At 35.3% G+C, this 27,696-nt stretch overlaps 1 protein-coding gene across 16 annotated transcripts in view; it reads right to left on the minus strand.

The window, feature by feature from the left end:
- ZPLD1 (zona pellucida like domain containing 1) overlaps positions 1-27,696 on the minus strand; it is a 324,181-nt gene that overhangs the window by 284,377 nt on the left and 12,108 nt on the right. For 13 of the 16 annotated variants that reach the window (XM_068545566.1, XM_068545563.1, XM_068545564.1 and 10 more), the window contains exon 1: positions 14,789-14,915. The exons of 1 other annotated variant lie outside the window; for it this stretch is intronic. The gene's annotated coding sequence lies outside the window, so the exon portion shown is untranslated. Of the gene's footprint in view, positions 1-14,788; positions 14,916-27,696 lie in introns of those variants that run through there. 2 more of the 16 variants (XM_068545562.1, XM_068545555.1) reach the window with 2 other exon arrangements.

The following is a 27,696-nucleotide window of genomic DNA, read 5'->3' on the forward strand; positions in this document are numbered from 1 at the left end:
AATGGGACAACATCAACTGGATCAATATACTCTTCTCCTAGCAGAAGAGAGACAGAAAGGGGTGGAAAGGTGATTCAAAGAAATATGGCCCCAAACTTTCCTAACCTGGGGAAAGAAACAAACATCCAGATCCGGGAAGCCCGAAGAGTACCAAAAGAGATGAATTTAAAGAGACCCCCCCACCAAGGGCTTCCCTGGTGGCACAGTGGTTGAGAATCTGCCTGCTAATGCAGGGGACACGGGTTCGAGCCCTGGTCTGGGAAGATCCCACATGCCACGGAGCAACTAGGCCCGTGAGCCACAGCTACTGAGCCTGCGCGTCTGGAGCCTGTGCTCCGCAACAAGAGAGGCCACGATAGTGAAGAGGCCCACGCACTGTGATGAAGAGTGGCCCCTGCTTGCCGCAACTAGAGAAAGCCCTCGCACAGAAACGAAGACTCAACACAGCCAAAAATAAATATAAAAATAAATAAATAAATAAATAAATATAAGAGACCCCCACCAAGACATATTATAATTAAATAGTCAAAATTAAAGACAAGGAGGGAATCTTAAAAGCAAGAAGGGAAAAATAATTTGTTAAGTACAAGGGAGCCCCTATAAACCTATCATCAGATTTTTCAGCAGAACTTTGCAGGCCATAAAGGAGTGGCACAATACATTTAAAGTGCTGAAAGAAAAAAAAACTGCCAGCCAAGAATACTTAAACTGGCAAAATTGTTAAGAATTGAAAGAAAAAGAGTTTTCAAAACAAGCAAAAGCTGAAAGAGTTCAGCACCACTAGACCTGCCTTACAAGAAATATTAAATGGAGTTCTCCAAGCTGAAGATGAAAATCCTTGAAAGTATAAAACTCACTGGTAAAGGTAAATACATAGTTAAATTCAGAATACTCAAAGATTGTAACAGTAATGGGTAAATCACTTAATACTCTAGCATAAAAGTTAAAAGACAAAAGTATTAACTATAACTATAAGAATTTGTTAATCAATACACAATATAAAAGAAGTAAATTGTGACATCAAACACATAATATGTGGGGAGGAAAACACATAATATGTGGGGAGGAGAGCGTAAAGACAGAGCTTTTGAATGCATTTGAAGTTATCTTAAAATAGACTGTTAAAACTATAACAGTTTAAAATGTCAGCAGGTACAACACACTAGAAATTATGTTTGCAACTACTAAAATATATAATGACAAATTGTGGGTATCAACTTCAAATGTGTGATGAGGTACCTAGATTTACCCAAGTATTTTAAGGGGTATGTGAACAAAAACATTTGACCACCATCACTCTAAGCTGCTTAAAGTTGTATCTTGGCTAAAGGCACTCAAATTGTCTATTGGATGCAACTTGTTTAATGCCACCTGTTGCTCCTGCTCCAATATCACACCTCCCACTTGCCTCAATGGATTTGCCCTCTGCAGAGCTGCTCACCTGAACTCACCCAGATTTCAGGAGTAACAGCAGAGAAAAAAAAAAAAAAAAGATTATGGTAATTCAGTATCCCATAACCTAGAGAGACATGAGAATGTGGGTGGGGAGATTTCTGAAAGGAAGTGGGATCTGGATGTCTCTGTAAAAACATGAGCATCTTGTGCCTAACAAGCAGGCTCTCATGGTTACAACAATAAACCTCGTCTTTAAGGACTATTTTATGAAGGGTGCCTTGCACCCAGCTGATCAAGACTTCTGAGATCAGGAAGTAGGATGGAAAACTCAGCTCTTCTATCAGGGAAGATCACAAGGTGATGAAGGCTTTGAAGCTTCTCAAGACAGGTAGTGTACAATCTTGGTGCAAACTTAGGGCCTCTTTTTCGAGGCATAGCAATTGGTTATGCAAGTGATGATTACCAGAATGCTATTTTTAAAATACAAAATCATGCATTTCTGTAACTTAAATCCTTTCAATGATTTCCTGTAACTTTCAGGCTAACATTCAAGCTCCTTAATTTAGCACTCAAGAACTTCACAGGCCAGCCCCTGCATTCCTCTCCAGCTTCCTCTCTTAACACTCCCAGGAAACACACTATTCATTCCAGCCATCCCAAATGACCAGCAGATCTCAGCTGTGTCTGGCTACTGCCCCAACTCAGTGACTATACAGATGCTAGTGTGTCTGCTTGGAAAGCTCTTCCTACTTCTTCACCTAATTTCTCTTCCTTCGAGACACAACCCAAGCATCATCTCCCAGGCCTCAAAATTTGATATTTTTCCTTCTTTGTGCCCTCACAGCAACTGTACTCCAGCATTCAGTACATTGTACTGTATTCATTCATTCATTCACTTGCTAGTTCTCCTTGTATAATTTCCTAGCAGACAAGGCCTGCTACCTTAGAGGTAAATCAATGAGTGAAATAGGAAATAAATTAATATATAAATGAAAAAAAAAGAATTCTATACAAGGAACAGGGAAATAGAGGGGTTGTGATTTTAAAAAATAGCAAGAAATGAGGAAGCAGGAAGAAAAGCCGGCTAGAAGTTGAAGAGACAGAGGGACAGACGAAAGTGATGGCCTCTTCTTGCCTGTTTCCCATCACAACCCACAGGCCTCTGTCCCTGCTCAGATGACCATGGCCTGCTGTAACAGACCAGCAGGACTCACAAACCAGCCCTGCCCCACTTATTAGCTATGTGAGCTGATATAAATTACTAATCCTCTCTAAGTCCCAGTTTCCTCATCTCTGAAATGGAGATAATTATATTAACCTCCATCATAGAGTTAAGTATATTAACCTCTATCATAGAGTTGTTATGAAGACTAAATCAGGTAATGCTTATGATGCAAGTGTGGTGTACATAATAAACACATGACAAATTTTAGCTGAAAATGCATTTCTAGCTAATGTTGAAGAATAAAAGAAAAGCTTGTTTCTCAGGCCCAGTAAAGCACATAGCCTGGACTAGGACATTGGACTAATCTGATTTGGAATCATTCTCTGATCTAGGACATTTCAGCTCAGTGCTGAATGCAGCAAAGCAAACCTAAATCAGTAATGTTACCATCATTTGAATCCATTCTTTAGCTGAAAGTTACATTAATTGTAAGCTTGAAGTTGAGGTCAAGAAGATTTTTATATTTCTATGTTAATGATACAGTTTTAGTGTTTTGAGTTTAGAAAGAAAGCAAAAAATCATATGATATTGCCACATGAAAGATCTAAGGAACATCCAGCCCCACAGCAAAAGAAGCTTCACTTAGTGGACCCTGTTCTTCTCAAGCCTCTTGAAGTTGCCAAAATATTCTTCACAAATGAACAGTCACAGTGTTTGCCTATTGACCTTACCACTGGGTTGGATTTGGAGGTAAAATATTATCCAGTTGGATTAATTATTATATCACATTGGACCAGATGCCTCTACCAGGCACCAGTTTTCTTGGTTGGTCACATATTAACAATCATCGTCTTGACATTCTAAACATTCTGCGTGATTAGTAGTTCCTGGCAGCAGTGACTGATAGCAGTTACTGGAATCTCTGCTTACTGGGTGATTACGTAACATCTACACCTAGCTGCATGGCTAGTCACGACATTTTGTGATGTTTGGACTGAAGAGTCTCGTATTCACCAGATTGATCTTCTTATTTGTTTCATGTTTTGCTTTTCCTACCTTTGTGCCTTTGCTCACTCTCTTTCCTCCACCCCAAAATGACCTTTCTTCCTTCAAACTGTTCAAATTCTAGAAGTCTTTTAAGGTTCTAATCAAATGCTCCTTTTGTCTGTCAACGACCCAAGGAAAAAAATAGTTGGCTTTTGAATTCCCATTGTACTTTATTTTATTTTCTGTAGAGTGCTTTTTGCTTTATATCCTGTATTTTCCTTACTAGCACAATGCCTTACCCACAACTGGCACTAAATAAAATTTTATTGAAGTCATGAACTAGCGTTGTTAATGTTGTTCATGTTATTAGTTATCCACTACAACTAAGGATACTATAGATTACTTGAATATGTAAACAGACATATCATTTAATGAAAAGAAAACACCTTACTCCCTATGAGGAAATCCTGCTTTTTAACCAACAGCTAAGTCCCCTTCCTGTTCATGTGCCTCCCAAAGGGTTTGGAAAAGAGATTCTAAGCAGAATAATTTCTAGAATTTCATCTCTGGCTTATCATAAAAATAGCTTGGCCTTGCTCTCCCTTCTTTGATAGTGAAACACTGCTCTAAGTAGTAGCAGCAGAATTCAGAATTAGGGAAATTTGGAAACGATGGATTTAAGTTGATGCTTAAACTTAAGCTTTGGACTGAAAAAAAGAGCAAAGATGCTCTCCACTTGTTCCCCTTATTGATCTACTCATTCCCCAAAATGAGAGTCCTAGTGAGGTTACAGATGACCTAGAGCTAGAGGGTAAAATTGGGAAGATAATAGAGGATACTTATATGGACTCAGTATTAGATGATATTAAGGAATTATTTTCAAATTTATCAAATTGAGTAATGGCATGCTTATTGTGAAATATAAAAGGCTTATCAGAGATGCATGCTGCAAAATGATATGATTTCTGGGATTTGCTTTGAAATACTCAAGAGAAAAGAGGAGGAATGGAGAGAAATAACAAAATTGGGAAAATGTTAATAATTATTGAGTTGACTGATCAGTATATAGAAGCTCATTATACTATTCTCTATAGTTTTGTGTGCTAAACCATTTCTACACTGGAAGTTCTGAAAGACAAATAATCTTTTAAGGTAATAGTTATCCTCATATAGCTGATCTCCAGACTAGATGTTTGCCTGAAATGACAAATAAGGGTATGAAAGGGAACTTTTATTATCTAGATCACCAGTCTGTGCCATTTGATTTAATCCACACTACTCCAAATCATTGTTATTTAATGTTCTCTGTTAAGTCAGAAAGCTATATGTGTGTAACCTGGAAAAATATCTGTGGTTTTAACTTCAAATATACTACAGTTATTTACATTGTGTTCTTAATCAAGATTTCAGACATCCCAGTAAACTAGTTCTTTGGTGTTTGTTTGTTTGTTGTTTCTTGAAGTCATAGTTATGTTTTTTAAAAAATCGGTTATACTAAAAATGGGGGCAGGGAAAAGGAGATCAGAAGTAGTCTATAGGTTAATAAATTTCCTGGCAGGATATCCTGGTAGTAACCTACGTGAGCCCCTAATAATTATCCAGCATATCTGACCCTAATTAAAATTTAGTTCTGAACTATTAATCAAATACTGTCTTCTGCAGAAGTTAATAACTCGGTACCTTTCTCTACCCTTATTTTTCTAACATCAGGCAAATATCAAAGAAATTCAGAACTTTTCCCCTTAGCTTTAACCAAAATAGCCCCGAATCTCTATCCACTGAGTAATCTAAGGCACCAAAGGCTTTATCGTGTTAAATGTTGCTTGCTGCCTTTTACAAATACCACCAAAGATTGGAATCCTCAGATATCTGAGGAACATATTTCTTCATTTCTGTTTTCTTCTGGGATGAGCATATATTCCCCCCAAAATCTATACGTTTTTGATCCCAACTTTACCAAGTATCAAACGGTAGAAATTGGTAGAAGTAATTTTATTGATTTGCCTAATAACACTGGCTTGAAAGAAATTAATTTATTGATTTGCTTAATAGAAATAGAATTTGCCTAATAGAACTTACTTCAGGAAAAGGAACATTCCAGTTAAAAAAAAAATTTTTTTTTTAATTTTTAAGCCTTAGTAAGCCCCTTTACTGTTGGCTACTTGCATAGAAATGATTTTACATTTTGGTGGCCTAACAGTGCTTCAGCAGATCAAGGCTTTAAGAAATGGAACTGACGAAGCTAAGCTTAAAGGACCCAGCAAAAACCTTGAAACTGGTATCAGCCTACAATTTCACATTCCTCTGTATATCCCTGGCTATTGTAGACATCCAAATCCTTCAGAAAAAGTATCTAATTCAGCATTTCCTAAATATATTTACTTATAGAACTGAGATATTATTAATCATTACCTGAACAAAGGACTTCATGGTCAAGTGAAGTTGGAGAAATTCTGGGTCAAACAAAGTTCAAATATCTCTTCACCTGGGGACTTTCTAGTCTCTTTAATACGATAGTAGTATTATGAATTTTCAAGAAAGGGAATGTCATTAAGGATAGTGCAATGTTCAGAAATTATCTTGCAAAACTAGTGTTCCAAAAATATATTGACGGCTATGATCTGAAAATACACCCAGGTACACATACAAATACACACACACACACACACACACACACACACACACACATATAGATACGAACATACTAGAAGACATGAGTGAACCATTTTTTGCACTCGTATAAACAAGTATAAATCAACTAAAATTATGTGCCAGCAAGACAAGGAATATCTCCCTTCCATTCAAAGAAACAAGAGAGATCTATTTTTCCAGCAGCCCTTCAGACTGTGGTTTTGGGCAGCTACTTCCTTCCTGCTCTAAAAACATCAAATCCAGGAACCGAGAAACTGATAAGGAAGGAGATGCCCTGCTTGCTGCTATGTCAACTCCAGGAAACTTACTAAGATCTGGCCCTGACTCTGTAAAACCTGGAAATGAATTCATAGATAAATTACTTTTTTTTCTTTAGTTTCCTCAATTAGAGTAAAGCAAATCTCTCTTAGCTATCTCAAAGGCCATGGCTATCTACTCAAAGAACATTTAGTTTATACTGTGAATAATAATAATTAAAACAACACAAGGATGCCACAAAAAAAGAAAAAAGAAAATTACAGGCCAATATCATTGATGAACATAGATGCAAAAATCCTCAACAAAATATTAGCAACCCAAAATCAATAATACATTAAAAGAATCAAGCAGAATTATCCTAGAGATGCAAGGATGGTTCAATATTTTCAAATTAATCAATGTGGTACACCACATTGACAAAATGAAGAATAAAAAATCACATGATCATCTCAATAGATGCAGAAAAAGCTTCTGACAAAATTCAACAACCATTTATGATAAAAACTCTCAACAAAATGGGTATAAAGGAAACATCCTCAACATAATAAAGGCCATATATGACAAGCTAACATCATACTTAAGAGTGAAAAGCTGAAGGCATTTCCTCTAAGATCAGGAACAAGACAAGGATGCCCAGTCTCACCATTCTTATTCAACGTACTATTGGAAGCCCTAGCCATGGAAATCAGACCAAAAAAAGAAATAAAAGGAATCCAAATTGAAAAGGAAGAAGTAAAACTGTCACTGTTTGCAGATGACATCATACTATATATAGAAAATCCTAAAGAAGCCACCAAGAATCTACTAGACCTCATTAATGAATTCGGTAAAGTTACAGGATACAAAATTAATATACAGAAATCTGTTGCATTTCTATACACTAACAACAAACTATCAGAAAAATAAATTAAGGAAAAAATCCCATTTACTATGACATCAAAAAAAAAAAAAAAAAAACCCTAGGAATAAATCTACCTAAGGAAAATTACAAGACACTGATGAAAGAAATTAAAGATGACACAAACAAATGGAAAGATATACCGTGCTCATGGACTGGAAGAATTATTATTGTTAAAATGATCATACTCCCCAAGGCAATCTACAGATTCAATACAATCCCTATCAAAATATCCATGGCATTTTTCACAGAACTAGAACAAATAATTCTAAAATTTGATTGAAAACACAAAAGACCCCGAAGAGCAAAAAAAAAAAAAAAATCTTGAGAAAGAACACTGCTGGAGGAATCATGCTCCCTGATTTTTGACTCTAACACAAAGCTAGAGTAATCGAAACAGTGTGATACTGGCACAAAACAGACACATAGATCAATGGAACAGAATGGACAGCTCAGAAATAAACCCACACTTACATGGTCTATTAGCCTACAACAAAGGAGGCAAGCATATACAATGGGGAAAAGACAGCCTCTTCAATAAATGGTGTTGGGAAAACTGTTCAGCTACATGTAAAAGAATCAAGCTGGACTACTTTCACACACCATATACAAAAGTAAAATCAAAATGGATTAAAGACTTAAATATAAAACGTGAAGCTATAAAAATCCCAGAAGAAAACAGGCAGTACACTCTTTAACACTGATCTTAGCAATATATTTTTTGGATTTGTCTTCCCAAGGCAAGGGAAAGAAAAGCAAAAATAATAAATGGAACTACGACAAACTAAAAAGCTTTAGCACAGCCAAGGAAACTATCAACAAAATGAAAAGGAAGCCTACTAAATGGGAGAATATATTTGCAAATGATATATTCAATAAGGAGGTTAATATCAAAAAAATACAAATAACTCATACAACTCAACATCAAAAAAACGAAGAACATAATTTAAAAATAGACAGAGGATCTGAATAGACATTTTTCCAAAGAAAACACACAGATGGCTGACAGACACATGAAAAGATGCTCAACATCACTAATCATCCAAGAAATACAAATCAAAATTGCAATGAGATACCACCTCACACCTGTCAGAATGGCTATATTCAAAAAGACAACAAATAACAAGTGTTGCCAAGAATTCAGAGAAAATAGAACCTTCTTGCACTGTTGGTGGGTTTGTAAATTGGTGCAGCCACTATGAAAAACAATATGGAGGTTCTTCAAAAATTAAAAACAGAGCTGTCATATGATCCAGCAATTTCACTTCTGGGTATTTACCTGAAGAAGACAAAACCACCAATTTGAAAAGATATATGCACCTTTATGTTTATTGAAGCATTATTTATAATAGCCAAGATATGGAAGAAACATAAATATCCATCAATAGACAAATGAATAAAGAAGATATGGCATACACATGCACACACACACAATGGAATATTACTCAGCCATAAAAAAGAAAAAATCTTGCCATTTGTGACAACATGGATAAATCTAGAGGATATTATGCTAAGTGAAATAAGTCAGAGAAATAAAAATGCCACATGATCTCACTTACATGTGGAGTCAAAAAACAAAACAAACAAGCAAAACAAAAATAAGAACAGACTCATAGGTTCAGAGAACAAACAGGTGGTTGCCAGAAGGGAAGAGAGTGATGGAGGGAGGGCAAAATAGGTGTAGGCGATTAAGAGGTACCAACCTCCAGTTACATAGTAAATAAGTCATAGGGATGTAATATACAGCGTAAGGAATATGATCAACATTGTAATAACTCTGTATAGAGACAGATGGTTATTAGAAATCATGGTGATTAGTTTATAATGTATACATATGTCAAATTATTATTTAGTACACACAAAACTAACATAATATTGTATGTCAACTATATTTCAATAAAATTATTTTTAATTTTTACATTTTTTAACTTAAAAAGTGAATCTGCAAGTCATAAGCCCTAACAATTTCAAATATCGCAGTCCCTTTAAAGATTCTAAACTAGTAGTAGTCAGGACTAACTAGGAAAAAGGCATACTCAGCTAACACCTGTGGCCTTTGATGGAAAAATTCTGTTTCATCTTGATGCTGGGGGGGACAGGTAGGTATGTTTACAGAGTCACTGGTGATCAATCCAGCCCTTCACAACCTCTCTTCTATTGAAGACAAAATGACAATATATCTAAAGACATATATTGACTCATGGATTTTCATCTTTTCTGCTCTCTTTCCTCACAGTTTTATTTCTCTTCCATGCAGCCCAATGCAGCCTCTACCTGGATCATTCCACTGTAGTCTGGGTGCCAGCTTCAGCTCTACTTATACTATTGCTGAATCAGTCTAAGAGGGAACTATGTTGGCATTGGTTCCCAAGCCAACTGTAGCAGCTACTGGGGAAAGAACTGACAGTCAAATCTAAGCCCATGAAACTTAGGTAGGCAAAAGCTAGGTGCAGTCCTACAGGATGGAGGAACAGAGCTAAGGTTGAAGAGCAGAGGGTGGATTTCAACATGGCCAGAAATAAGATCCAACCATGACAACAATCTAGTACATTTGGAAAAATGGAGATTGGGGAGGGGGTTAAAAGCAGCCAGAGACCACAAAGACCTACCATCAAACTTGATATATTATAACAAATGGAAGCCTCTAGTTACGGCAGACCAGTGCAAACAGTAGGTTATCTGTAAGCATTGTTAAGGTATTCTTAGGCTGTTTCCCCATGCTATTCTTCTAAGCAATACATATCTACAAATAACCTCTTCTAAAGTTTTCTAGAATCATCCACATTGAGAAAAACTACCTGGAAGTCATAACAAAAAAGATATGAATTGAACCTTTATCTTTTGGGAGTAAACATCCTGATATGGATGAACTGGAAATGATTAATGCTTTTCTTCTTTCCTTGCCAAAAGACAGGCACTTGCTTAGCTGAATAGAGACAGAAAAGCCTGTTCTCCATATATGGAATGGAACCCAAGCTATTTTTATAGGCAGAAAAAAATCAAGTTCTCAGATTATCTATGGAAGTAATCCAACATTGGGATAATACCATTCTCCTAGTGGTCTTCCATGGAAATATTTGACCTGCATTTGTAACACGTCAAATACAAAGCTGGTTCAAGTGAATCCTCTGTCCCAGAACTCCATAGATACCACAGAAATATGAGGATGGGAACCACAGATAAATGTGGAGAAGTGAAAAGGAGCGCATAGAAGAAAACAAGGGGAAGATTTTGATGGGAGATTTAGATCCAAGGAGGACTCTTTAAATTTATTTTTTGATAGAATATTGAAACCCTGATAGAGTCTGACCATGGTGCTATGAAGGTGGCAGTCTCTGTGCCATCTTTCTGCCCAGTCTGCTTCCCTTTGTGGTCACATTCTATTCTTACACCCATGAGAACTTAATCCAACTAGACTTCTTGCATGCAACCCTTGTTTATTTAGTACAGGTTATGTTAAAATCTGTATTGAAAGAATGAGTAATTGAATTAATGTATAGCTTAAATATTATTTACCCTTTTGACTTTTCCACCTCTTTCTTTTATTTATCCTTTTCTTTTTCTGCAACGTTTTACCATTCATTTTGCACTTTGCACATTGTACATGGAAAACTATTTTGGCAGTGTTAAAAAACAAAATTCAACCTAGTAAACTTTAAAGATCTTACTGGCTTTATTCAAGAATTCATGAATTGGGCAACATCCCATCTAGCAGAAGAAAAGAAGCTCTGAGGAGCTGTACAGAATGACAGATTTTACAGACAGAAGGGAGCAGGAACAAGGAAGTTAAACTAGCAAAAACGTGGACTGGTTGTGGCAAAAGCACTTTCTTTTAGGGGGTGGCAGGGGTCTATCAGGCAGGTGACCTCACTAGTGCAGACCAGGTAATTCCAGATTGACTGGTGTAAGATTCCATTTCTGGGAGAGGATGAAACTGTAACTAATTGTCAGTTTGATGATGTGGGGTTTAGCATAAGTGACCCCATTTGGGGCCCATGATCTTGTTTTTACCAGTTATATAATAAGGGAGGTTTTATTGATTATTTGTATTCTGTGCGTTCTGGATTTTTTTGAGCTCTTTTTCTATCTTCCACATTCAATGAAAACCCCGAAAAGAAGTGTATAGGTCATTTTATTTCTATATTTGTTAATGAAATTCAACAAACCCTTCTTTATAAATCCCTCTTTTTCCCACTTTACCTGAGTTTGGAAGTCACAAAAATGTCAATGTTTTCTTAACTTTAAATCTTACTCAAAAAATTTGTAGCTCATTTTTCATGAATGCATATTTGATATGTCTCTGTTGGTTTTTGTAAACAATTACAGCAATACAGAAAAATACAAATAGCAGGATGAATATCTCCCAAGGTTCAGCATCCAGAAATTTCCAATATTAGCATTTTAAGGAACATACACCTCAATTTTTCTCTGGGAATATACAGTTTTATATGAAGGGGATCTTTCTACTCAAGCTGTTTGAAACAATGTTTTTTCACTAAAGCATACGTTGGGCATAATTCCATATTCAAAATATAGAACTCCTTGCAGCCTGCAAGGCTGAGTGTAATCTGGCCCCGCCTACCTCCTGTCTCATCTGCAACTACTCTCCCCCTTGGTCTTCCCACTTCTACTGACTTCCTTCTTATTCCTCAAGCACAAAAAGCTTCCTCCTACCTGAGGGCTTTTATATTTTCTGTGTCCTCATTCTTGTAATGCTCTTCCTCCAGTTCTTTGACAGGCCACCTCATGTCTGTTATTTATGTCTCACCTCTAATATCCTCCTCAGAGAGATATTCCACAATGACTTTATCTGAAGGGGCCACCCAGTCACTCTATATCTCATCACCCTGAGTTATTTTCATCATAGTTTTATCTCTGTTTGAAATTAACTTAATATTTTGTCAAACGATCAGGGTACTTTTTAGTGAATCCTTTAAACAGCAATTAGGAGATTAATAAACTTACCAAATAGCAATACCTCAAGCAAATCAAAACACTATCAGAACCTAAGACTTCAAGGACAATGCACATTACTGTGGACTAACTTACAGATCATCAACTTATATCTTCTAACAGGAAAAAAAAAACATTAAATTTCCTCCAGAACATAGGAAGAATCATCACAGTTATTGCTTGTAAGTTAAAGCTTTAAGCCAGCTGGCCATAGCTTATTATATAAACTGTAGGAGAGCTGCTAAAATCTAAATTTTAGGCAACATAAGCTTCCAATCAGTTCAATTAACTTTATGTTGTAAGAAATATTTAAAGCTCAGTTTAAATGATGAGGTCCCTAAGACATAAAAATAGTAATAAAATGCTTTTTTCCAAAACTCCGTCAATGGAATCTATAGCCAGATTTTCTATGAGTAATTGTAAATATAAATAGTATTATCATTTGAGAAGAAATATTCATCTCTTCTATGAGGAAAAATTCAATTGTTAAAAACATTTGTAAAAGATGACCTGGTTCAATTACCGTGAATACCTTGGAAATCAGATGGAAAAAGAGACCAATGATTTTAAAAGTCATTTAATAAAGAACAATTCACTTAATTTAAAATAAAAATGAAAACCACTATTTCGAGGGTTTTTTTTTTTTTTTTTTTTCTGGTTCTTTCTTAGTCATAAACCTGCAGGGCTCTAAGACTCATCTAGGAGTATTCATTAGTGCAGCCTGGAAAAAAAAATGTGAACATTAGGCACTAATGTCTGAAAATATATACAATAAGAAACAAATGGTAGAAAAAAATTGCTCTAGGATTCACCACAAAGTGCTTGTAGTTCATTTAACTTAAAAACGTATTTTTCAATTTAAAAGATATTTGAAAATTAAACATTTCTTCTTCCTGCTGAATCATAATTTTTTAGGCAATTTGTGATCTGCAGTTGCTCCTGGGTAACTATTAAATATGGACTTGTTACCTCTACCCAGAACTTGAAACCATTAAGAGAGTAAAGTATTGTTAATTTCATGACTCTATAGAAAGTTCACTTGTGGAAACACCTGCTGTAATTCAAGCATTGCATTGAGCATTCTGAAATTGCCATGAAGTTAAATGGTGAGATTAATAATTTTGGAGATTGTTGTTTTGTACTCCTGGGGTGAATCAATTTTTCTATCCTTTTACTAAGTACATTACAAGGACTCCAGTCTTCAGAGGTCTTCCCTTTACTCCCCAAATAACAATCAAATTCTCCCATTCTACTTGCACAAAATAATAGTCAGTCTTTTACAGGATCTTCCCTCTAAGTATTTTTAAGGGTCCCAATGTGTGCATATACACATTCCACAAATCTGTGTAAGTTATTATACATTCACTGTCAATTCAGGTAGATGCTCCAGGGATCTCTATTGCTGCACCTCTCAAAAGTCCACGCTTTTTTTTACTGAAGACTAGAACATTATAAAGGGAAATTTAAAGTCAGACTAAGAAAGCTTAAAATTGGATATCAGTTATTTCTACTTCTAGAGACAACTGGTCATAGCTCTTCATTGGAAGTCTCTCACCTGGCCTGGTCCCTCTTTAGTGTTGCAGCTTGCTGCCATTTGCTAGGTCCATCTTACCTCTCATAGACAGAAGTATCCCAAAGGAGCCCTCAGTTTCTATTGCTCTCCCACTTAATCAGCATGATATCATAAAATCTGCAGAAATACCACTCTGCCCACAACAGAGTCAAGTTTTCCTGTTATAGAACAGCTGAGCTTCTCCTCGTCCTTAACTTTTCCATTCCAGATGTTGGATTTATCTATGCATAACTTGAAGAAGCATTAAAATTTTTCCCAAAAGAAAAACACAACCTTGACCCAAAGATAAATTATGCCTCTACCCTTAGAGCAACAGAGAAAACCATTAACAGCTTTAAAATAGTAACCTGATAGTTTGAATGAATGAATTAGATCTACAGTATGGATAGATCTAGAAAAAAATTTTAATGTTGTAGAATAATATATTATGAAATACTTCATGTAAATATATTTTATATAAATATGCAAATAGGCAGTAAGTATATAGAAACATGAGCAGGGAAGCTCTTCACCAATCTTAAAATATCAGTTGTCTCTGGGGAAGAAGAGAAGAGAATGGGATTGCGAATGTGATACAAATGGACCTTCAACTCTATAAGATTTTATTTTCAAAAAGAAAATAAAAACAAATATGGCAAAATATTAACATAAATCAAGGCAGTAGGTAAATGAATGAATAAATATATTTAGCAGTTCTGGTTCTGGTACTTGCACAGTAGCTTGTAGCAGAGAAACCCTCCCATAGATAACAATCATAAACTCTGGGACAGGATATAAGGCACAACTATTCAAAGTCACTGTAGAGTGACCAGAAGAAGGTAGAAAGTGAAAGAAGGGATTATACTGTGTATAATTTCAGTATATAAGGCATTTCCACTAAGGATATTCCCCAGTTTGCATGGCTTACCTACAATTCAAGCAGAAACTTACAGGCTTGTTGGTATGATCTGTCAGAGGACAGACTTTGGCTCCAAGGATCCAGTGGAAAATTACAACTAGAAGGCTGAAAGAAATTAGCAGCTGTTTGATTTGCTGCACTCTGTAAGGAAGAAAGGTCTGAAGTCTGGAGTACAGGCTTGATAAACATCTTGGGCTTCCCACACACTCACCCAAACAAAACTGAAAACCGATCTTCTATCTACCAAACTTAAAATCAAATTTCAGTTTATCATCCAGTAATTTAATTTCTTACCATGTTATTATAACTAGACATAGTGAGTGATACCTCACAGAGACTCTGGATTCTATTATCTTCCTCTGAACTGTGTTGATTTGTTTTTCTAGCAGGCAATTAAATTACTAAATAAATCACCCCAATTCCCAGGCAATCCCACAGTGGTGGTGGTGATGATGACAGCGGTGGCTGGGCAGAAAGGAGGGGGACCCTTCTCTCTGGTCAGATGGCCTGATTCTTGTGGAGCCAAGAATGTACAAGGAATCCCATTGCTTTTTTCTCTTTATATAATGACTGCTTAACCCCAGGGGCAGAGACAATTACAGGAAATGTGCGAGAGAGCGGGGAGACTAAAGGCCTAGTTTATTGACAGAGGAATGGGAGGAGGGTTGGCTATTGGGAGCCAGAAAGTATCAGGTACATTATAAAGAGGATGAAGCCTAGAGAAAATGATCCATAAAGTTGTGTATGAAATTTTAGGCTCACTTCAAAGCTGTGATTCCATAGATCTAACCCCGAAGAGCATATCAAAGGTTTTGATAACTAAACTCTAAGGCAGATCACTGACCAGATCACTGATCATTGACCAGATCACTGACTGGCCACTGGTAAAACTCACATAGGACCAATCAGAAAAGCACTACACAGACTGAAAACTAACTTGACATGTAGCCATAGTCCACAGAAGTTCAGTAGGACCTGAACCTAACCAGGTTGATGTCCTGTTAAAAGAAAAAAATTTTCCCATATGATTTAAATAAGACCTAGAGTCACATAACAGAATATTCAAAATATCCAGGATACATTCCAAAATTACTTAATACACAAAATGCTAGGAAAATTTGAACATCTAGAGAAGGAAAAGGCAATTGCCAGATGCTAACCCAAAAATGACATGGATGGTGAATTTCATATAACACCTATGAAGCAGCTATTGTAACTAAACTTCAAGAAGTAAAGTTAAGCACTCAAGAAACAAATAGAAATATGGGAGAAAAATCTTAGCATACAAATAGAATATGTAAAAAAATATTAAAAAACAAATGGAAACGTTAGAGTTAAAAATATAATAAGCAAATTTTTAATTTCTCTGGATGAGCTCAATAGCAAAATGGAGGTGAAAAAGAAAGTCTTAATGAGCTTGAAGACAGATCAATAGAAATTACCTAATATGAACAAAAAAGATTTTTAAAAATAAGCAGAACCTCAAGGGGCTGTAGGACATTATCAGAAGATCTAATAGTTATGCCATTTAAAACCTGAAAGAAGAGGGAAAAGAATAGGTACAGAGAAAAACGTTTGAATAAATAATGGTTGAAAACTTCCTAAATTTGGAAAAAGACATAAACTTATAGAATTCCCAAAAGCTCAGTGAATCCCCAAGCAGGATAAACTAAATGAAATTTATGCCCAGACATGTCATCACCAAACTTCTGAAAACTAGAAACCAAAAAACTTTCTTGAAAGCAACCAGAGAAAAGCAATACATTACGTAGATGGGAACAACAATTTGAAGTGTCACAGATTTCTCATGAGAAATCATGGATGCCTGAAGGACATGGAAATAAAAGAACTGTCAATTAAGAGTCCTATATCCAGTGAAAATATCCTTCAAAAATGAAGAAGCAATTGAAACATTATCAGATGAAGAAAAACTAAAAGAATTTGTCAACAGCAGATTTACCCTGAAAGAAATGTTAAAGGAAGATCTGAAGAAAGAAAGGAAAATGATATCAAAGGGAAGCTTGAAACTATGAAAGTAAAGGAAGGTCAACAGAAATTATAGCTATCTGAATAAATATGAGACTATTTTTCTGCCAAGTTCTTTAAATAGTTATGATGGATGAAAGCAAAAATGATAACATTGTCCCATGGGGTCTCAATGTATATCAGTATAATACATATGAAAATTACAACATTAAGGGTTCTATATGTGGTATGACTTCTACATCACATGTGAAGTGATAAAATATTAATTCTAATTAGACTATAAAAGTTAAATATAAATATAATCTCTAGTACAACCATTAAAATACACACAAACACACACACACACAGATCAATAGAAATTACCTAATATGAACAAAAAAGAAAAAAAGATTTTTAAAAATAAGCAGAAACTCAAGGGGCTGTAGGACATTACCAGTCAAAAGCTCAATAAATAAATTAAAAGGGAATACTAAGAAAATACTCATCACAAAAGAAAACAGGAAAGTAGAAATAGAGGAACAAAAATTGGAGGAAAACAACAGAAAAAATAATAAAACAGTAGACCCATTTGTTTTAAACATATATAAATCTAAACATATAGATAATTATATTAAAATAAATGCTTTAAATACACCAATTTTAAAATGTAGATTTCAGAATGTACCAAAAAACAAAGACCCAACTACATGTTACAGCAAACCCACTATAAATATAATATTTATATTATTATAAATATAAAGTAAAAGAATAAAAAATGTATAGCATGCAAGTATTAACCAAGAGAAGGTAGAAATGGCTATTAATACCAGAGAAAAAGGAAGCTTATAAGAAGGAAATGTTACTGGGGATAAAGAAAGACATTACCTAATGATTCAAGGGTTAATTCACCAAGAATATAACAGTCTTAAACATGATTTGTCTAACAACAAAGCCTCAAAATACATGAGGTAAAATTTGATAGAATTAAAAAGAGAAGTCTCCAATTATAGTTGGAGACTTCAATACTCTCATTCAATAATCAACAGAACAAATAAATTTTTAAAATTTAGCAAAACTTTCAAAGAATAAAACAATACTATTAATTAACTGGAGCTAACTAACATTTTTAAAATTCCACCGAAAGACAGAATACACATTCTGCTCAAGTGCAGATGTAACGTAACTCAAGATAGACCATATCCTGGGTCAGAACACATCTTAACAATTTTTTTTAATGAAACCATATAAAATATGTTCTCTTATCATAATGGGATTAAACTAGGAAGATAACTGGGAAATCTCCAAATACATGGTAATTAAACAACACAGTTCTAAATAACCTATGGCTCAGGAAGGGAGTTATAAGAGAAATTGGAAAATATTTTGAATTGAATGAAAATGAAAAATCAACATATTAAAATTTGTGGGATACAGCCAAAGCAGTGTTTAGAGGAATATTTATGGCTGATAAGAGGTTAATATCCAAAATATATAAACAGCATACGCAACTCAATGTCAAGCAAGCAAACAACCTGATTCAAAAATGGGCAGGAGACCTGCATAGACATTTTTCCAAAGAAGACATACAGATGGCCAACAGGCACATGAAAAGATATTTAACATCACCAATCATCAGAGAAATGCAAGTCAAAACCACAATGAGACATCACCTCACTTCTATCAAAATGACTATTATCAAAAAGACCACAGGGATTCCCTGGTGATACAGTGGTTAAGAATCTGCCTGCCAATGGAGGGGACACGGGTTCAAGCCCTGGTCTGGGAAGATCCCACATGCTGTGGAGCAACTAAGCTTGCGAGCCACAACTACTGAAGCCTGCACATCACAGCTACTGAAGCCCGCATGCCCTAGAGCCCATGCTCCGCAACAAGAGAAGCCACTGCAATGAGAAGCCTGCGCACCACAATTAAGAGTAGCCCCTGCTCGCCACAACTAGAGAAAGCCCACACACAGCAACAAAGACCCAACACAGCCAAAAATTAATTACTTAATTAATTTTAAAAAAATGTTAAAAGAACAAAAAGACCACAAATAACAAATGTTGGCAAGGATGTAGAGAAAAGGGAACCCTCATACACTGTTGGTGGGAATGTAAATTGATTCAGCCACTGTGGAAAATATTATCGTGGTTCCTCAAAAAACTAAAATTCCAGTAATTTAACTCCTGGGTATATAGCTGAAGAAAACAAAAACACTAATTTGGAAAGATACATGCACACCAATGTTCATTGCAGCATTATTTACAATAGCCAAGATATAGGAGCAATCTAAGTGTGCATCAACAGAAGAATGGATAAAGAAGATGTGGTATATATAAATATACACACACACACACATACACACACACATATACACAATGGAATAGTATTCAGCCATAAAAAAGGATAAAATTTTGCCATTTGCAACAATGTGGATGAATCTGGAGAGTATTATGCTTAGTGAAATAAGTCAGACAGATAAAGACAAATACTGTATGTTATCACTCATATGTGGGATCTAAAAAATAAAACAAATGAATGAATACAACAAAACAGAAACAGACTCACAGATATAGAGAACAAACTAGTGGTTAGCAGTGCAGAGAAGGGGAGTGGCGAGGGGCAAGATAGGGGTAGAGAATTAAGAGGTACAAACTAATATGTATAAAATAAATAAGCTACAAGGATGTATTGTACAGCACAAGGAATATAGCTATTATTTTGTAATAACTTTACATGGAGTATAATCTATAAAAATTTTGAATCACTATGTTGTACACCTGAAACTAATATAATATTGCAAATCAACTATACGTCAATAAAAAAGAAAAAAAACAAGAAATTTCTCAAATCAGCAATTTAAAAATCAATTTAAAAATCAAACTAGGAAAAAAAAAAAGACCAAAATATACCCAAAGCAAGCAAAAGGAAGGAAATAAAGACCAGAAACCAATGAACCTGAAAACAGAAAAATAATACAGAAACATTTTTTTAAAAAACTGATTCTTTGAAACCAATAACAAAATTAATAAACCTCTAACCAGATTGACAAACAAAGAAAGAGAAAACACAAATTATCAATATGAGGGACAAAATAAGAGATTCTGCAGACACCAAAAGGATAATAAGAGAAAACTAACAAACAACTCTACACACGTAAACTTGACAACTGAGGTGAAATGGACCAATTTTTCAAAAACACAAACTATCACAACTCACCTAATATGAAATATATAATTTGAATGACTCTGTATCTATTAAAGAAATTGAATTCATAGTTTATAAACCTTTCTAAATTGAAAACTCTAGGCCCAGATGATTTCACTGGTGAATCTACCAAAGTTTTAAAGAAGAAATAACATCTATTCTACAAGTATCTTCCAGAAATTAGAAGAGGAAGTAACACTTCTCAACTCATTCTGCAAAGCCAGTCTTACCCTGATACCAAAATCAGAAAAAGAAAAGTACAAGAAAAGAAAATTACAGACCAGTATACTTAATGGACATAAACACAAAAATCTTTAACAAAATATTAACAAAGTAAATCCAAGAAAAATATGAAAAGAATTATACACCACTACCAAGCAGGGTTCATCCCAAGAATGTAAGGTGGATTCACGATTTGAAAATCAATCAATGGAATCCAACATTCTAACAAGCTAAAGAAAAAAAAAATCATATCAATTAATGTAGCAAAATCATTTGACAAAATTCAATTGTCTTTTATGATAAAAACTTCCAGAAAACTTGGAATAGAGGGGAACTTCCTTAACCTGAAAGGATGCATCTACAAAAACCCCACATCATACTCAGTGGTAAAATACTGAATACTTTTCCTCTAAGATCAGGTACAAGGCAAAGATTTCTACTCTCACCACTCCTATCCAGTACTGTACTATATGTTCTAGCAAGTGTAATAGGCAAGAGAAAGGAATAAAGACATACAGATTAGAAAACAGAGAAATAAAACTGTCTCTATTTGCAAATGAAATGATTGTCTACGTAGAAAATTTGAAGGAATTTTTTTAAAGAGGGGGGCTCCTAGAACTTAAAAGTTAACTTAGCAGGATCTCAGGATACAAATTCAACATTCAAATATTAATAGTATTTCTATATAGTAATAATAAATAAATAGTATTTCTATAATAAATAATAAATAGTTTTCAAAAATACCATAGAAAACAGCTCCAACAAATAAATAAAAATAAAAAATTGAAGTAAGTCAGACAGAGAAAGACAAATATCATATGATATCGCTTACATGTAGAATTTTTTTTAAATGGTACAAATGGACTTATTTACAAAACAGAAATAAAGTCACCATGTAGGAAAAAAGAACTTATGGTTACCAGAGGGAAAGGAAGGGGAGGGATAAATTGGGAGATTGAGATTGACATATACACACTACTATATATATAATAGATAACTAATAAGGACCTACTGTATAGCACAGGGAACAGTACTCAATATTCTCTAATGGCCTATATGGGAAAAGAAACTAAGAAAGAGTGGATATATGTACATGTATAACTAATTCACTTTGCTATACACCTGAAACTAACACAACATTGTAAATCAACTATACTCCCATAAAATTTTTTAAAAAATAAAAAAAGAAACAATTAGGTATAAATCTTAAAAAAATATGTACAGGATGAGTATGCTGAAACTGCAGAATGCTGATGAAAAAATAAAGGAAATGTTGAATAAATGGAGATACATGACAAATACTCTTCAACAATTAAAAAAAAGGGACAAAGTAATAATGCGTGTGACAACATGGATGAATTTTTAAAACATCATGTTGAATGAAAGAAGTCAGACATGAGTGAGCACATTCTTTATTATTTCACTTATGTGATGCAAAATTAATCTATTTCTCAGAACAATGGTTGCCTATGGAGAGCAGTGACTGTCTGAAAGGAGGCATTGGGGATATTGGGGGGTGATGGAAATGTTCTGTATCTTAATTTGTGTGGTAGTTATACAAAGGTATTCATTCATCAAAACTCATTCAATTTTACACTTAGGATTTGTGAATTTCACCATAAATAAATTTTATCTTAAAGATTATTTAGTAATCTCTTCCCGCTTCTGGCATTTAAGCTTCAGAAATCTTAGCGTCCAGACTCTAACCTTCCTGTTATAAATGCATCTAAAACCTCTGCATAATTTCTTATTGAACATCCTAAGAATATATTCTCGTTCCTTAATAACCTACTCCATTTGTCCTCCCTAAGAAGTTATATACTTTGAAAACAATTTTCTAGGCCATTATTTCCATAGAGAGAATATGTTTAATTACTTGTGTAATTAAACAGATTTTTTTTTAAAGTTTGGGCTCTGGGGTCCTTCTAATATTATAAATTTTCTGAAGTAGTTCCTCGATAAAATTTCAAATAAGTCTGGTGGCGGAGCTGTCTATGAAAGAAGCCAGAAGAGGTAGAAAGAATAGAATTGATATTTGGACCATTTGTTCCCAACTTGGGGTTTGAAAATGGACGGAACTCCGCAAGAACTCCAACAAGCTCCTGGTGAACCTGTAGGGACAGTCTGATAGTGATAAGCACAGCTTAGGAAGAAAGCTGACAAGGATGAGTAAATTTAAGTTTTATTTCTTTTTTCACAACATTTCATCTTCTTTTTTGCATATAGGTCACCACTGAACCAAGGTGCTCTTATTAGAAGAAGGAACATTGGGTTTCCACTGATAAGGAAATCAGACCTTCCATGTTAAGATAGCATTACATACTGGTAATGAGAGAAAGAAAATTTCAGCAAAATGTTAGAGTCCTCTGTTCACCTTTTAGATATGATCCCTTTCAAACATATCTTCATCCCTTTCAAAAAGCTTTTTTGGAGTTTGCTGGCTTATGGCCACGGGTCCACCTTCCTGCCCTTTCCCTGATGACTATCACCAGTTCTTTGGTCTCCCTGATATTTAGGTGTCACAAGACAGGATTCTCCACCTCCACTGACCTCAAGACAATTTTCAGAGTGTTCTAAGTCATAACTTATACATAAAATCTTTAATTCTGATGCACATGTTTGTGATGCCAGGAATCTGTGGAAAATGAGTGAAGGAATAAACGGTACATGTGGTTTAACATAGTACAGAACAGAAATACCAGCTCCAGATTGGCAAGATGATTCATGATCTAAGCCAATTAGTTCAGGGGAAAGAGCATTTCAGAGTTATGGGTGACCACAAGAATGTAAGAACTCTAGAAACAGGCAGAAATCTTGAGGCAGGGGATTTTTACATGGCTTGAAATGGTGAGCTGACAAACTTCTATCTCTAGAGTAACCATCTGGCATGGGGAAGGCATGCAAAATATCACCACATTGATTTGTAGACCCTTCTAAAGATTCCGAAGGGGAACCTATCTTCTGAACAACAGAAAGAATTTTCTGGCTTATGTTGTGCTTAAAGAGATCATTTTCATTCTCATCTAGGATGCATGGCCCCCAATAGCCAGCAAGTGATTTAGGGAAATTTTCTGGTGCCAGTTAATGAATACTTTCTGAACAGCCCAGCCTTAATATAAAACAATCAGAAAAAAAATTTATTATGCATCTCAGTAATACCAGGAAGGAAAATTCTATTTCTATGCCAATGAGCCCAACTAGCATTAGTTGAGAGGTTGTTGGGCTTGTTTGTTTGATTGATTGTTCCAAGGGTGACAATACTTCTGAGGGTGGTGGGAAGAATGTCGTGTGGTTCCACCCTAGTTGAGGTTCAGTGAACTTGATGGCTACCCTCGTAAGCACCTTGATCTAGGCATTGATAGGGAAGAAAAACAATCATTATTCAAAATAAAAAATATAGAAAAGCTTGAAATTACATATTAGGAAAAGTAATTACAGCCTTTCTTGAATTTTAAGCAAAAAAATCCCTTTCTGATAATTCTGAGTCCACATTCTCTTTTCCTTCATTTGGCTGTGTTCATATGAGTAAAATAAGATCATGAAGGAAAAATCTAATCAGTACGGCTTACTATAGTCAATCTATTTAATCACACAAAATTTCATGACACATGTTAATTTGCTAAATATAATATAACTTGTAATTTGTAAAGTACTTGTTACCAAAGTGATGCTATACTAAGTGTGAACTGTGAAATGTATCTTTGGTTCCCCCACATGTTGCCTTTCTGTGATTTTTTTCCCCATCTAGACACCACTATCCAATATGAAGGCCATGAGCCACATGAGGCTATTTAAATTTTAATTAAAATTAAATAAAATTTAAAATTCAGTTCCTCAGTCACATTAGCTACATTTCAAGTGCTCAGTTGTCACATATGTCTAATAACTACTGTAGTGAATAGTGCAGATAAACAACACCTTCATCATTGCAGAAAGTTCTAATGCACCATGCTGGTCTTGACTCTTAAAGTTTTTGTGATTCCCTCTGGCCAGACTTCTCCCCAGCTGGGCCATGCCTTCCCAAGCATTTCCCCATGTTTTCGTTCCTTCTACTTTTCTTACTCTCATAGCTTTCCTGAGCCTTCTCATGGTTCTCCATAGAAAATACTATTTTGTAATTCCTTCTTTGAGGACCCTCCTTGAAACTTAAATAACTGGATAAACTAATCCATGCTTAAGCAATTTGTGGAGGCAGAGAGTTATGTTGTTTCTCCGAAGCAACACATTTGCATTTTAGTAGAAAGCTTCTAGAGAGTTCATGTATTTACACAAAGGGTTGACTCTAAAATGTGTGGCTTTAAGCACCATGGTAACCTGGAATATTTGGTGAACAAACCTCACAGTGCAAGAGCCTTTAGAGCACATTTCAAAGCATATTATCCTGTTGGCCTGCTCATCTACAATGGCCTTGGGTCACTATGTTGTTTTGTCTCCTAGGAGTGTTGGGGATCCCTAATTGTTGCCACAAAAGAGGTAGCGTTATGCATCTGACAAGGAGTAGGGGTAGTAGGTCAAAAGATATTTGTTTTGCTTGTAACCATGAAAGTTTTTAGAGCTCGAGTTGGGGTTTGGGTACCATAATCCATTTATTCTTTGTCCATCCTGGGCTTCCTGCCAAGGCATCACACAAAAACAATTAATAGCAAAATTAGAGATAATATAAGGTTCTTAATAACAGCTTAGCAGATGTTCCCTTCTCTCCCAACATAGGGCTCTGATAAAAACTGAACTGGCAAATGCAGCTTAGGCCAGAAGACATTTTTTAAAAGAAAATACTGGATCAGAGAAAGGCAAGGAACTGGCCACTGTGCCTGGGGCAACAGTCTTCTTTATCTGCTTACCACAAGCTGCAAGAAGTAAAAGTAAATATCGACCTCCTCAGAAGGCTTTGGATCTCTTAATGTGTTCAAAAAAAAAAAAGGTAGAAGAGAAAAAGAGGGTAGCCAGAGCTGCCTCAGGAGCAAGTCATGTGCCATGTAGTGTTCCACTTTCTGGATTCAGCTGATTGTTTTCTTGTGGTGTCATTTAACTTGATCTCTAGACATAAAAATTTTTGTATAACTGAAGTAAACTACATCTTCACAAGAAAAATAATAAAATCAATAGCATCTCTCCAGTGTTTTCTTTATTTTGGATTTTAGGGGTTTTTAAAATATTATTTGTCAAAGAATTAGATGCACATAGCTTTAATAGTGAAGTAATGCTAAAAGGATAACAAAAAAGCAGTACACTGGCCTCACTGTAATCCTCCCCAGAGACTACCACTTTCATCTCTTTTTAGCTATTTCTTCTGGTAGTTACCTGAATATGTCTAAATACCATTTTTATATTGATACTACTATCACTCTAAAAACATTTCATTACGGAAAATGTCAGACACATACAAAAGTTAGAGTAGTATGATGCACCCACCCCATGGACCCATCACATGGCCAATCTCTATTCATCTATACAACTACCCATTTTTTCACCCACCCACCTCAACTGTATTCTTTAAATAAATACAAGATATATCACTTTAATTATAAATATCTCAATATATATCACTCAATGGACATCACTTTTAAAAAGTCTTTAACAAAATATAATCACAATACTATTATCACACATCCAGGTTTAACAATTACTCCTAAATATTATCAAATATCCAGTTGTTGATATTTTTCCTATTGTCTCATAATTTTTTATATTTGATTTATATAAATCAAGCTGCAAACAAGATTTTTTTTTTTCTGTGTCATTTAGGTCTCCTTTCTTTTAATCTATGGCATTGGTTCTAAACTGCAGGTAATTTTGCTCCCAGGGAATATCTGGCAATGTCTGGAGACGTTTTTGGTGGTCACAACTTGGAGGCAAGGGCTTCAGAATTCCAATAACATCTAGTGGGTAGAGACCAGGGCTGCTGTTAAAAATCCTACAATGCACAGGATAACCCCAACAACAGAGAATTACCTGGCCCAAAATGTCAATAATGGCAAGGTTGAGAAACCCTGATCTATACAATATGGGATTCCATCCTTCCCTTCAACCCTGCTTATTTCTAGATCATTTGACTCCTAGAGTTTTCCACCTTCTGGACTTTGCTGATTGCAACCCCATTTTGTCTTATAACATGTTCCTCATTCTCTATAACTTGTGTAAATTAGAAATAAAGAGGGAACACATTAAAATATTAAACTGATAGAAAACATACTGAAGTATTAAAACTTCTGTGTGAAAATGTGAAGCAGGCAGTTGGATCATAGACTATTCTAAAATAGCCTAAGAAAAGGGCCTCAGAATAATGCTACTTAGTGTGGTTTTAATATGAAGTTAATGACCAACAATGTAATTCTTGAATTCTCAGCGTCAGGCTCCATAATGTAGAAGTCTATCGTCCTCCCATTTCCTTTTTGTGTGACCCTCTCCTGTAATAAGATGGAAATGTCCTCTTTTCCCTTGCAGGTCTACTCTTCACCCTGCTCTGTGGCCAGGAATGCTGGCCTGTGCACACAGCATCAATGGACTCCCTTGTTCTCTGTCTCTGGTCTGGCTCAGTCAATAAACATACCTGTTTTTCATTTGTGCTGAGAAAAAAAATCAAGAAAACATGCTTAAATTTTAGGATGTCCAGAAGTTATATCACTTACATTTCTTACCCTTTCCTCTTTTTTTTTTTCTAGTTTTTATTATTGCTCCTCTTTAACTCTTACATCCTCAGGAATGTAGGGAATTAGGGAATTACGTCACTAACCAAAAATTATTTAAAGGGGAAAACATTTTTCTCTATTGACTCACAACAGAGGAAGAGAGCTGGAGTAACAGCTCCAGCTGGGCAAGGAACAGAGGCTCCCTCATAGTAACTGGACATGACTCACTGGCCTTGTTTGTGAGCACATATGAGACACCCCCTGAGTACACCTCAACACCTTGGGAGTCGGGGGACATTATAGCTTAATGGTGTCCTGTATGATCAGATGAGGTATGACAAAGCAAAACTGAGGTTACTTAAAGAAAAGCTCTTCTATCAGTGTGCAGTATCAAAATATGGAGCCATCTGCCTAAAGAACACTCCCTCAGAGAGGGGCACATCCTCATACCTAACCCGGCACTGACATAGAGTGGGTTCTTATAAATATTTGTTGAATTCAAATTCAATATGTCTTGCTGAAATTTTTTCTCTCTCAAAAGCTTGAGGAAACATAAAAGAGAACCCTTAATCTATCATTCTTTCATTTTTGACTCAATTCCAGTCAAAAATGAAGAACTGCTTGGTGAAGCAGAAGTGATAGGAACATGTTAAAAAGTGAGCTCTTTTGAGAACTGTTGGAGAACAATGCACAGGAGAACTGGTTGATTCCAGGGCTGGAGCAGGGAAAATACAAGAAGAGCAAAAATCATCTTGTGGTCCTAGGCAATAAGGTAGTGCTCAAAAATAAAGGATTCAAGCATCCTTTATTTGAAGATGGCATGGGAAACTAAAAAAGTACTCGACAGCCAAAGCTGAAAAACAGTTTATCAACAAAAACTAAAATTGATATAGA

Source organism: Eschrichtius robustus, chromosome 6, assembly GCF_028021215.1.
Source record: "Eschrichtius robustus isolate mEscRob2 chromosome 6, mEscRob2.pri, whole genome shotgun sequence".
Classification (NCBI taxonomy): Eukaryota; Metazoa; Chordata; class Mammalia; order Artiodactyla; family Eschrichtiidae; genus Eschrichtius; species Eschrichtius robustus.